Here is an 11,990-nt window from a genome sequence, read left to right as displayed (position 1 = left end):
ACTGCAGCAAATTCAGGAAGTAGTCCCAAAAGGACCTTATCACTGTGTTGGAAAGTCCAACATCTTAGCCATTAGGACCAAACCTCTGGATAAGTTGGCTAGGTGATGTCCTCCTTATGCTACAGTATTATATACACAGTCCTGTTAGATGAGTGTTTGCAAAAAAACAATTGAAATATCACATTTACATACAGTTGAAATCAGAAGTTTACATACACTTAGGTTGGAGTCATCAAAACTCGTTTTTCAACCACTCCACAAATTTCTTGTTAACAAACTATAGTTTTGGCAAGTCGGTCAGGACATCTACTTTGTGCATGACACAAGTCATTTTTCCAACAATTGTTTACAGACAGATTAGTTCACTTATAATTCACTGTATCACAATTCCAGTAGGTCAGAAGTTTACATACACTAAGTTGACTGTGCCTTTAAACCGCTTGGAAAATTCCAGAAAATTATGTCATGGCTTTAGAAGCTTCTGATAGGCTAATTGACATCATTTGAGTCAATTGGAGGTGTACCTGTGGATGTATTTCAAGGCCTACCTTCAAACTCAGTGCCTCTTTGCTTGACAAAATTGTCGACCTCCACAGGTCTGGTTCATTCTTGGGAGCAATTTCCAAATGCCTGAAGGTACCACATTCATCTGTACAAACAATAGTATGCAAGTATAAACACCATGGGACCACGCAGCCATCATACAGCTCAGGAAAGAGATGAGTTCTGTCTCCTAGAGATGAACGTACTTTGGTTCGAAAAGTGCAATTCAATCCCAGAACAACAGCAAAGGAACTTGTGAAGATGCTGGAGGAAACAGGTACAAAAGTATCTATATCCACAGTAAAACGAGTCCTATATCGACATAACCTGAAAGGCCACTCAGCAAGGAAGAAGCCACTGCTCCAAAACCACCATAAAAAAGCCAGACTACGGTTTGCAACTGCACATGGGGACAAAGATTGTACTTTTTGGAGAAATGTCCTCTGGTCTGATGAAACAAAAATATAACTGTTTGGCCATAATGACCATCGTTATATTTGGAGGAAAAATGGGGAGGCTTGCAAGCCGAAGAACACCATCACAAACGTGAAGCACGGGGGTGGCAGCATCATGTTGTGGGAGTGCTTTGCTGCAGGAGGGACTGGTGCACTTCACAAAATAGATGGCATCACGAGGCAGGAAAATTATGTGGATATATTGAAGCAACATCTCAAGACATCAGTCAGGAAGTTAAAGCTAGGTCGCAAATGGGTCTTCCAAATGGACATTGACCCCAAGCATACCACCAAAGTTGTGGCAAAATGGCTTAAGGACAACAAAGTCAAGGTATTGGAGTGGCCATCACAAAGCCCTGACCTCAATCCTATAGAAAATCTATGGGCAGAACTGAAAAAGTGTGTGTGAGCAAGGAGGCCTACAAACCTGACTCAGTTACACCAGCTCTGTCAGGAGGAATGCGCCAAAATTCACCCAACTTATTGTGGGAAGCTTGTGGAAGGCTACACGAAATGTTTGACCCAAGTTAAACAATTTAAAGGCAATGCTACCAAATACTAATTGAGTGTATGTAAACATCTGACCCACTGGGAATGTGATGAAAGAAATAAAAGCTGAAATAAATCACTTTACTATTATTCTGACATTTCACATTCTTCAAATAAAGTGATGATCCTAACTGACCTAAGACAGGGAAGTTTTACTTGGATTAAATGTCAGGAATTGTGAAAAACTGAATTTAAATGTATTTGGCTAAGGTGTATGTAAACTTCCGACTTCAACTGTAAGTATTCAGACCCTTTACTCAGTACTATGTTAAAGCACCTTTGACAGTGATTACAGCCTTGAGTCTTCTTGGGTATAACGCTACAAGCTTGGCACACCTGTATTTGAGGAGTTTCTCCCATTGCTCTCTGCAGATCCTCTCAAGCTCGGTCAGGTTGGATGTGGAGCATCGCTGCACAGCTATTTTCAGGTCTCTCCAGAGATGTTCGATCGCGTTCAATTCCGGGCTCTGGGTGGGCCACTGAAGAACATTCAGAGACTTGTTCCGGAGCCACTCATGTGTTCTCTTGGCTGTGTGCTTAGAGTCGTTGTCCTGTTGAAAGGTGAACCTTCGCCCAAGTCTGAGGTCCTGAGTGCTCTGGAGCAGATTTTCATCCTTCTGTACTTTGCCCGTTCATCTTTCCCTCTATGCTGACTAGTCTCCCAGTCCCTACAGCTGAAAAACATCCCCACATTATGATGCTGCCACCACCATGCTTCACTGTAGGGATGGTGCTAGGGTTCCTCCAGACGTGTCACATGGCATTCAGGCTAAAGAGTTGAATCTTGGTTTCATCAGACCAGAGAATCTTGTTTCTCATGGACTGAGAGTTCTTTAGGTGCCTTTTAGCAAACTCCAAGCAGGCTGTCATGTGCCTTTTACAGAGGAGTGGCTTCCGTCTGGCCACTCTACCATAAAGGCCTGATTAGTGGAGTGCTGCAGAGATGGTTGTCCTTCTGGAAGGTACTCTAATCTCCACAGAGGAACTCTGGAGCTCTGTCAGAGTGACCATCGGGTTCTTGGTCACCTCCCTGACCAAGGTCCTTCTCCCCGATTGCTCAGTTAAGCCAGGTGACCAGCTTTAGAAAGAGTCTTGGTGGTTCCAAACTTCTTCCATTTAAGAATGATGGAGGCCACTGTGTTCTTGGGGACCTTCAATCAAGGATGATCAATGGAAACAGGATGCACCTGAGCAAAATTTTGAGTCTCATAGCAAAGGGTCTGAATACTTATGTAAATAAGGTATTCCTATATTTTGTTTAATACAATTGCAAACATTTCTAAAACCCTGTTTTCGCTTTGTCATTATGGGGTACTGTGGGTAGATGGATGAGGCCATTTTTTTTATTTAATCCATTTGAGAATAAGGCTGTAACGTAACAAAATGTGGAAAAAGGGAAAGGGTGGCCCTGTGGCTCAGTTGGTAGAGCATGGTGTTTGCAACGTCAGAATGGTGTGTGCAACGCCAGGGTTGTGGGTTTGATTCCCCAGTACAAAAAAATAAAAAATGCATGAAATGAAATGTATGTATTCACGACTGTAAGTCGCTCTGGATAAGAGCGTCTGCTAAATGACTAAAATGTAAATGTGTATATAAATATATATACTCAGCACCTGAACCCACTCAGTATGAATTGTCTTGTCCCAAATGGCACTCTATTCCCTATAGAGTGCACTACTTTAGACCAGAGCAAAGTATATTACAAGTATTGTACTTATGTGGGAATACAGTGCCCTTTGGGACTCAACCTATGTGATGCTATCAAATTTATTTATATAGCCCTTCTTACATCAGCTGATATCTCAAAGTGCTGTACAGAAACCCAGCCTAAAACCCCCAAACAGCAAGCAATGCAGGTGTAGAAGCACGGTGGCTAGGAAAAACTCCCTAGAAAGGACAAAACCTAGGAAGAAACCTAGAGAGGAACCAGGCTATGAGGGGTGGCCAGTCCTCTTCTGGCTGTGCCGGGTGGAGATTATAACAGCACATGGCCAAGATGTTCAAATGTTCATAAATTACCAGCATGGTCAAATTATAATAATCATAGTAGTTGTCGAGGGTGCAACAAGTCAGAAACTCAAGAGTAAGTGTCAGTTGGCTTTTTCATAGCCGATCTTTGAGAGTATCTCTACCGCTCCTGCTGTCTCTAGAGAGTTGAAAACAGCAGGTCTGGGACAGGTAGCACGTCCGGTGAACAGGTCAGGGTTCCAGCAGGTCTGGGACAGCAGGTCTGGGACAGGTAGCATGTCCGGTGAACAGGTCAGGGTTCCATAGCCGCAGGCAGAACAGTTGAAACTGGAGCAGCAGCATGGCCAGGTGGACTGGGGACAGCAAGGAGTCATCATGCCAGGTAGTCCCGAGGCATGGTCCTAGGGCTCAGGTCCTCTGAGAGAAAGAAAGAGAGAAAGAGAGAATTAGAGAGAGCATATATAAATTCACACAGGACACCGGAGAAGACAAGAGAAATACTCCAGATGTAACAGACTGACCCTAGCCCCCCGACACATAAACTACTGCAGCATAAATACTGGAGGCTGAGACAGGAAGGGTCAGGAGACACTGTGGCCCCTGTCTGTCTCTCTCACTGATGTTTTATTTGTCTGTCTCTCTCACTGATGTAAAAATCTCACTTTAGTTTGGATTACATACATGATTCATCACTTTAAATGACACTTTGACACTTTTGGGTTCACATTTGAAGGACACATGCTATTGACCAAACTGTATATGAAGTATTGGGGGTCAGGTATATGAGATATCTGGAAGTCAGGGATACACCTATACAGGTGACCAGACCTGAACCAGACAGCACCTTGTGTGTGTGTGAGAGAGAGAGAGACTGTCTCTACCTCATGAGTGGCAAACTGACTATTCAAAATAAAAAAGGTTTCAGTCACTATTGGACACTGTATGTGTTTATACATTATAATTGCAGCAGTGCATGCTTCATCCAGATTTTTTGTGAATGCTGAAGCTCAGTCAGGACTATGGGTGTGGGGAGGTTATTTGGGCTATTTGTGGCAAAGACTTAGATCATAATCGGCTAAGGAGCTCAGCAAGACTGAGGACTCAGGACACACACACACACACACGCAATAAAGCATATAGCTATGAAGAGGATTGCCAGGAAACCAAACATTGAATTGAGTTGAATTCTACATCAGGCAGAAAGGAGCGTTTAAAGTTAGGAAAGATTCCTCTCATGACCTCTACAAGACAGAATGCTAAATAAAATGATATTTTAAGTACTGGTTGTCCGTGCGCTTGGTCCTTTTGGCGGTAGGAATGTGAGACAATATATCCACAGTAAAGTTGATGTAATTATACTTTTCAAAGCGCTGGCAGTACACTCAGATTTCTATGACCTGAATCATGCGCAGAACCATGTAAACACGTGCACGAGCTCGGCAAGTATGCGTGTCTGGTGCATGTATTTCTATACACCAGATTATGGAAATCAGAGAGCACTATTAGCACTTTGAACAGTTTATGTAATTATACTTTCCAGTAGATATATTGTCTCACATTCCTACCGCCAAAAGGACCTCACAGACAACCGATAAAGTACTTTAAAATGCAAATGTATTCAACATTCTGGCTCGTTGAGGTCATTAGAGGAAATGTTCCTGATTCAAAATCATTTTCTTCCTGGCGTAGAATTCAATGCAATTCAACACCGGGTTTCCAGGCAATGAAGTGGATTGTGTGTGTTTACTTTGAATGTTGAACTAGACTTGAACATTTGAGAACATAAAATTAATTATATATTATTTGATAGGTATTCGGAACATGACTGTGAATCTACCCTGACTGTCAACCACCACCAACTTGTGTGCTTTACTCATAACCAACTACGAATTCCCTGTTGTGTTGTCACGCCCCGCCAACTTGGCAACAGGGAGGGAGGATTCAGGGAGGAAGGATTCAGGGAGGATTCAGATTGCGGATCTTGGCTGGATGTTTCGCAGGGGGATAGCTAGCACGGAGAGGAGGTGACAGTAACTTCAGCACCCACCCGGGGGTAAACAGCGACAAGGCCACCCAAGTGCGGCACACTAATCGTTTTAGTCAGAACTAGGGCTGACTGTCGCTTTTCAGTTTTAACAGAGTTGTGGATGTTTTTACATATTTTTGCCCTATGATTGTCACGGTAGTAAGGAGGAGGTGAATTCTCGCCGCCGCCATCTTTGGAAACTGATTGGGAGGAGTGGAGAACTTCGTTGGCTGACTGGTTTATTACCCAGCTATTGGTAGTTATTTTCAGGGCCTCGACTGGCCTTACTGTACACACATTACACTTGTTATTCGGTTGACCAAACACAACGAGTCGGCATCGTACAACCTGGAAAAGGCTAGCTAACAAAACTCCAATCTGTGCTCCACCTCCAGACTCGAGTCAGTTTGTTGCGCCCTTCCCTGCCTTGTTGGACATTTGCTCCCGTTATTCTAACTGAACCTGGCCTCTGACAGGTAAGTGTCCGCTGTGCATTCAAGCCAACTTCTGCTGGTGAGAAATGTGTTTATCTGGATAACTTGCCTGCTAGCTAGGCTTCTTAGTTAGCCAACTTGATCAGCTGGTTAGACAACATCATTAATGCTGTAACGTTAGTTAGCTTACGACGTGGATGGTTAATGTTAGCTCGATGACATCCAACTAGCTAACTTTAGTCAGAGAGGAATCTTTGCTCTAACGTTTGTGAATTGGGGAATGATAACCAATGGACATGGCTAACTAGCTAGATGGCTAACTAACGAGCTAACTTTTGATACGCTATGAAGCGAATGTCTCCTTTTAACTTGTAAACAATTCAATGGCAGCTAAATGACAAGACAGATTGTCAAATGCTGGGAAGGACATGGCTAGCTAGGTAACGTTCGTCTAGCGATAAATACTGGCTTGTAACGGCTAACGTCTGCTGTTTTACTAGCCAGATAGCTAACTAGCGAATCCTCTAATAATGTAGACAGGTCGTTTTGATGTGACACTCCTTCGTGTTTTTTCCTCACTGTTCAACTCGACTGTAAATCATGGCTGAGGCGATCAGAAACACAGTAGCTTCACGACCAATGTCAACCACTCGGTCTAAACTGTGAACTGAAATAGCACTAGTTTATGTCCTAAGTGTTGCTAGGTTTTAATGTTTACAGCCAGCAAACAAGCAGCTTGACAAATGTATTGTCGTTTCAGGGTATGTCTTCCTTGTACGCCTGCATTCATTCCTGGCGGTTGCTGACTTGTTTGTGGGCAGTGACGTGAGTCACATTCCTAATTTCTGTGTTGACATTGCGTAACATTATTTCTCGGCCTTGACTATGCCTGTTCGCCAGTATTGCACACTCCAAATTGTGACAAACTGTACTTAATGGAAAACATCTCTAAATAACGATTATGTTGTTTTCATTTGTTAGACAATAGCATCATAAATGTAAGTTGGTAACAACTCCCCTTCACGTCCTTCCTACACATTAAGGTGAAGTGTTGGGAATGACAAATCAAGAACACTTTTTTTTTTTTTCTTCGTTAACAATGCAAACCTTTTGCATTGATTAACAACATTGCATTCAAACACTTGGCTTTCTAGGAATTTGAATGTACAGTAGGTTATATCACAACCAGTGATATAAGGTAGTTAACCACACGCTGTCCTCACATCTGCACACAATGATTTGAAGTGTCGTCCATCACTAGACCAGTGAGAGTTTAAATAAAACTGTATTTGTCACATGCGCCAAATACAACAGGTGTAGACCTTACAGTGAAATGCTTACTTACAAGCCCTTAACCAACAATGCCGTTTTAAGAAAAATAAGTGCACCAGTTAGTCGAGGTAATTGAGGTAGTATGTACATGTAGGTAGAGTTATTAAAGTAACTATTCATAGATAATAAACAGAGAGTAGCAGCAGTGTAAAGGGGGGAGGGGGGGCAATACAATTAGTCTGGGTAGCCATTTGATTAGCTGTTCAGGCTTGGGGGTAGAAGCTGTTAAGAAGCCTTTTGGACCTAGACTAGGCGCTCCGGTACCGCTTGCCATGCAGTAGCAGAGAGAACAGTCTATGACTAGGATGGCTGGAGTCTTTGACAGTTTTTAGGGCTTTCCTCTGACATCGCCTGGTATAGAGGTCCTGGATGGCAGGAAGCTTGGCTCCAGTGATTTACTGGGCCTTACGCACTACCCTCTGTAGTGCCTTGCGGTCGGAGGCCAAGCAGTTGCCATACCAGGTGGTGATGCAACCGGTCAGGATGCTCTCGATGGAATTTAGCTGCAAGTGTCGGTAGCGTCATAGTTTAGCTACAAGGGTCGGTAGCGTCATAGTTGAGCTACGTGGGTAGGTAGCATCGTAGTTCAGCTACAGTTGAAGTCGGAAGTTTACATTCACCTTAGCCAAATACATTTAAACTCAGTTTTTCACAATTCCTGACATTTAATCCTAGTAAGAAGACCCTGTCTTAGGTCAGTTACAGTGAGGGGAAAAAAGTATTTGATCCCCTGCTGATTTTGTACGTTTGCCCACTGACAAAGAAATGATCAGTCTATAATTTTAATGGTAGGTTTATTTGAACAGTGAGAGACAGAATAACAACAAAAAAATCCACAAAAACGCATGTCAATAATGTTATAAAATGATTTGCATTTTAATGAGGGAAATAAGTATTTGACCCCCTCTCAATCAGAAAGATTTCTGGCTCCCAGGTGTCTTTTATACAGGTAACGAGCTGAGATTAGGAGCACACTCTTAAAGGGAGTGCTCCTAATCTCAGTTTGTTACCTGTATAAAAGACACCTGTCCACAGAAGCAATCAATCCATCAGATTCCAAACTCTCCACCATGGCCAAGACCAAAGAGCTCACCAAGGATGTCAGGGACAAGATTGTAGACCTACACAAGGCTGGAATGGGCTACAAGACCATTGCCAAGCAGCTTGGTGAGAAGGTGACAACAGTTGGTGCGATTATTCGCAAATGGAAGAAACACAAAAGAACTGTCAATCTCCCTTGGCCTGGGGCTCCATGCAAGATCTCACCTCGTGGAGTTGCAATGATCATGAGAACAGTGAGGAATCAGCCCAGAACTACACGGGAGGATCTTGTCAGTGATCTCAAGGCAGCTGGGACCATAGTCACCAAGAAAACAATTGGAAACACACTACGCTGTGAAGGACTGAAATCCTGCAGCGCCCGCAAGGTCCCCCTGCTCAAGAAAGCACATATACATGCCCGTCTGAAGTTTGCTAATGAACATCTGAATGATTCAGAGGACAACTGGGTGAAAGTGTTGTGGTCAGGTGAGACCAAAATGGAGCTCTTTGGCATCAACTCAACTCACTGTGTTTGGAGGAGGAGGAATGCTGTCTATTACCCCAAGAACACCATCCCCACCGTCAAACATGGAGGTGGAAACATTATGCTTTGGGGGTGTTTTTCTGCTAAGGGGAGAGGACAACTTCACCGCATCAAAGGGACGATGGACGGGGCCATGTACCGTCAAATCTTGGGTGAGAACCACTTCCCTCAGCCAGGGCATTGAAAATGGGTCGTGGATGGGTATTCCAGCATGACAGTGACCCAAAACACACGGCCAAGGCAACAAAGGAGTGGCTCAAGAAGAAGCACATTAAGGTCCTGGAGTGGCATAGCCAGTCTCCAGACCTTAATCCCATAGAAAATCTGTGGAGGGAGCTGAATGTTCGAGTTGTCAAACATCAGCCTCAAAACCTTAATGACTTGGAGAAGATCTGCAAAGAGGAGTGGGACAAAATCCCTCCTGAGATGTGTGCAAACCTGGTGGCCAACTACAAGAAACGTCTGACCTCTGTGATTGCCAACAAGGGTTTTGCCACCAAGTACTAAGTCATGTTTTGCAGAGGGGTCAAATACTTATTTCCCTCATTAAAATGCAAATAATTTTATAACATTTTTGACATGTGTTTTTTCTGGATTTTTTTGTTGTTATTCTGTCTCTCACTGTTCAAATAAACCTACCATTAAAATTATAGACTGATAATTTCTTTGTCAGTGGGCAATTGTACAAAATCAGCAGGGGATCAAATACTTTTTTCCCTCACTGTAGGAAAATGTGAAATGTCAGAATAACAGTAGAGAGAAATATTTATTTCAGCTTTCATCACATTCCCAGTGGGTCAGAAGTTTACATACACTCAATTAGTATTTGGTAGCATTGCCTTCAAATTGTTTAACTTGGGTCAAATGTTTCAGGTAGCCTTGCACTAGCTTCCCACAATAAGTTGGGTAAATTTTGGCCCATTCCTCCTGACAGAGCTGGTTTAACTGAGTCAGGTTTGTAGGCCTCTTTGCTCGTACACGCCTTTTCAGTTCTGCACACAATTTTCTATGGGATTGATGTCAGGGCTTTGTGATGGCCACTCCAATACCTTGACTTTGTTGTCCTTAAGCCATTTTGCCACAACTTTGGAAGTATGCTTGGGGTCAATGTCCATTTGAAAGACCCACTTGCAACCAACCTTTAACTTCCTGACTGATGTCTTCAGATGTTGCTTCAATATATCCACATAATTTTCTTTCCTCATGATGTCATCTATTTTGTGAAGTGCACCAGTCCCTCCTGCAGCAAAGCACCCCCACAACATGATGCTGCCACCCCTGTGTTTCACGGTTGGCATGGTGTTCTTCGGCTTGCGAGCCTCCCCCCTTTTCCTCCAAACATAACGATGGTCATTATGGCCGAACAGTTATATTTTTGTTTCATCAGACCAGAGGACATTTCTCCAAAAAGTACAATCTTTGTCCCCATGTACAGTTGCAAACCGTAGTCTGGCTTTTTTATGGCGGTTTTGGAGCAGTGGCTTCTTCCTTGCTGAGCGGCCTTTCAGGTTTTGTCGATCTAGGACTCGTTTTACTGTGGATATAGATACTTTTGTACTTGTTTCCTCCAGCATCTTCACAAGGTCCTTTGCTGTTGTTCTGAGATTGGTGCGAAAAGTGCAAATCAAAGTACGTTCATCTCGAGGAGACAGAAAGCGTCTCCTTCCTGAGCGGTATGACGGCTGCGTGGTCCCATGGTGTTTGTGCTTGCATACTATTGTTTGTACAGATGGAGGTGGTACCTTCAGGCATTTGGAAATTGCTCCAAAAGGATGAACCAGACTTGTAGAGGTCTTCAATTTTTCTCCTGAGGTCTTGGCTGATTTCTTTTGATTTTCCCATGATATCAAGCAAAGAGGCACTGAGTTTGAAGGTAGGCCTTGAAATACATCCACAGGTACACCTCCAATTGACTCAGGCTAATTGACACCATTTATCAGAAGCTTCTAAAGCCGTGACATCATTTTCTGGAATTTTCCAAGCGGTTTAAAGGCACAGTCAACTTAGTGTATGTAAACTTCTGACCCACTGGAATTGTGATACAGTGAAATAATCTGTCTGTCAACAATTGTTGGAAATCTACTTTTGTCATGCACAAAGTAGATGTCCTAACCGACTTGCCAAAACTATAGTTTGTTAACAAGAAATTTGTGGAGTGGTTGAAAAAACAAGTTTTAATGACTCCAGCTTAAGTGTATGTAAACTTCTGATTTCAACTGTACGTGGGTAGGTAGCATCCTAGTTGAGCTACGTGGGTAGGTGGCGTCCTAGTTGAGCTACGTGGGTAGGTGGCGTCCTAGTTGAGCTACGTGGGTAGGTGGCGTCCTAGTTGAGCTACGTGGGTAGGTGGCGTCCTAGTTGAGCTACGTGGGTAGGTGGCGTCCTAGTTGAGCTACGTGGGTAGGTGGCGTCCTAGTTGAGCTACGTGGGTAGGTGGCGTCCTAGTTGAGGTACGTGGGCAGGTGGCGTCCTAGTTGAGGTACGTGGGTAGGTGGCGTCCTAGTTGAGGTACGTGGGTAGGTGGCGTCCTAGTTGAGCTACGTGGGTAGGTAGCGTCCTAGTTGAGCTACGTGGGTAGGTAGCGTCCTAGTTGAGCTACGTGGGTAGGTAGCGTCCTAGTTGAGCTACGTGGGTAGGTAGCGTCCTAGTTGAGCTACGTGGGTAGGTAGCGTCCTAGTTGAGCTACGTGGGTAGGTAGCGTCCTAGTTGATCTACGTGGGTAGGTAGCGTCCTAGTTGAGCTACGTGGGTAGGTAGCGTCCTAGTTGAGCTACGTGGGTAGGTAGCGTAACAGCCTGTTAATGTTTGTGTTCTACTATGTGTTATAACCGCTTCAGGCCTGGTCACTGTTGCCACACTGACAGTACTATAGTCTAAAGGATTTATTCATCTCCCAGGAAAAAGGGATCAGAGAGGGAGTGTGGTAAAGCCTGTTCTCTCGGCCCGCCACACAGTACAGTCCACAGGGATCAGTGTTGTTATCCTGACCCCCCCCCCCCTCCCCCGCTCTATATCAGTTGCCACCTGACATAACCCACCGTAGCAGCAGCCTCTGTCCCAGTGAAACACTGCCATGCTCAGAAACACCCTCTCAGCTAT

The 11,990-nt window shown here is 44.0% G+C and overlaps 1 protein-coding gene across 3 annotated transcripts in view; it reads left to right on the top strand.

Annotated features, from left to right (window-relative positions):
* Positions 1 to 5,483: 5,483 nt before the first annotated feature.
* The window catches only part of LOC115204586 (serine/threonine-protein kinase TAO1-like), a 47,682-nt gene continuing 41,175 nt past the window's right edge, over positions 5,484 to 11,990 (top strand). Inside the window, exons 1-2 of one of the 3 annotated variants that reach the window (XM_029770245.1) lie at positions 5,484 to 5,797; positions 5,937 to 6,017. The gene's annotated coding sequence lies outside the window, so the exon portion shown is untranslated. Of the gene's footprint in view, positions 6,018 to 6,735; positions 6,801 to 11,990 lie in introns of all 3 variants that reach the window. The other 2 variants (XM_029770244.1, XM_029770243.1) reach the window with 2 other exon arrangements.

This window comes from Salmo trutta, chromosome 12, assembly GCF_901001165.1.
Source record: "Salmo trutta chromosome 12, fSalTru1.1, whole genome shotgun sequence".
Lineage (NCBI taxonomy): Eukaryota > Metazoa > Chordata > Actinopteri > Salmoniformes > Salmonidae > Salmo > Salmo trutta.
The sequence above is the reverse complement of the archived record's forward strand: the minus strand, read 5'-3'. Positions and strand labels throughout refer to the sequence as shown.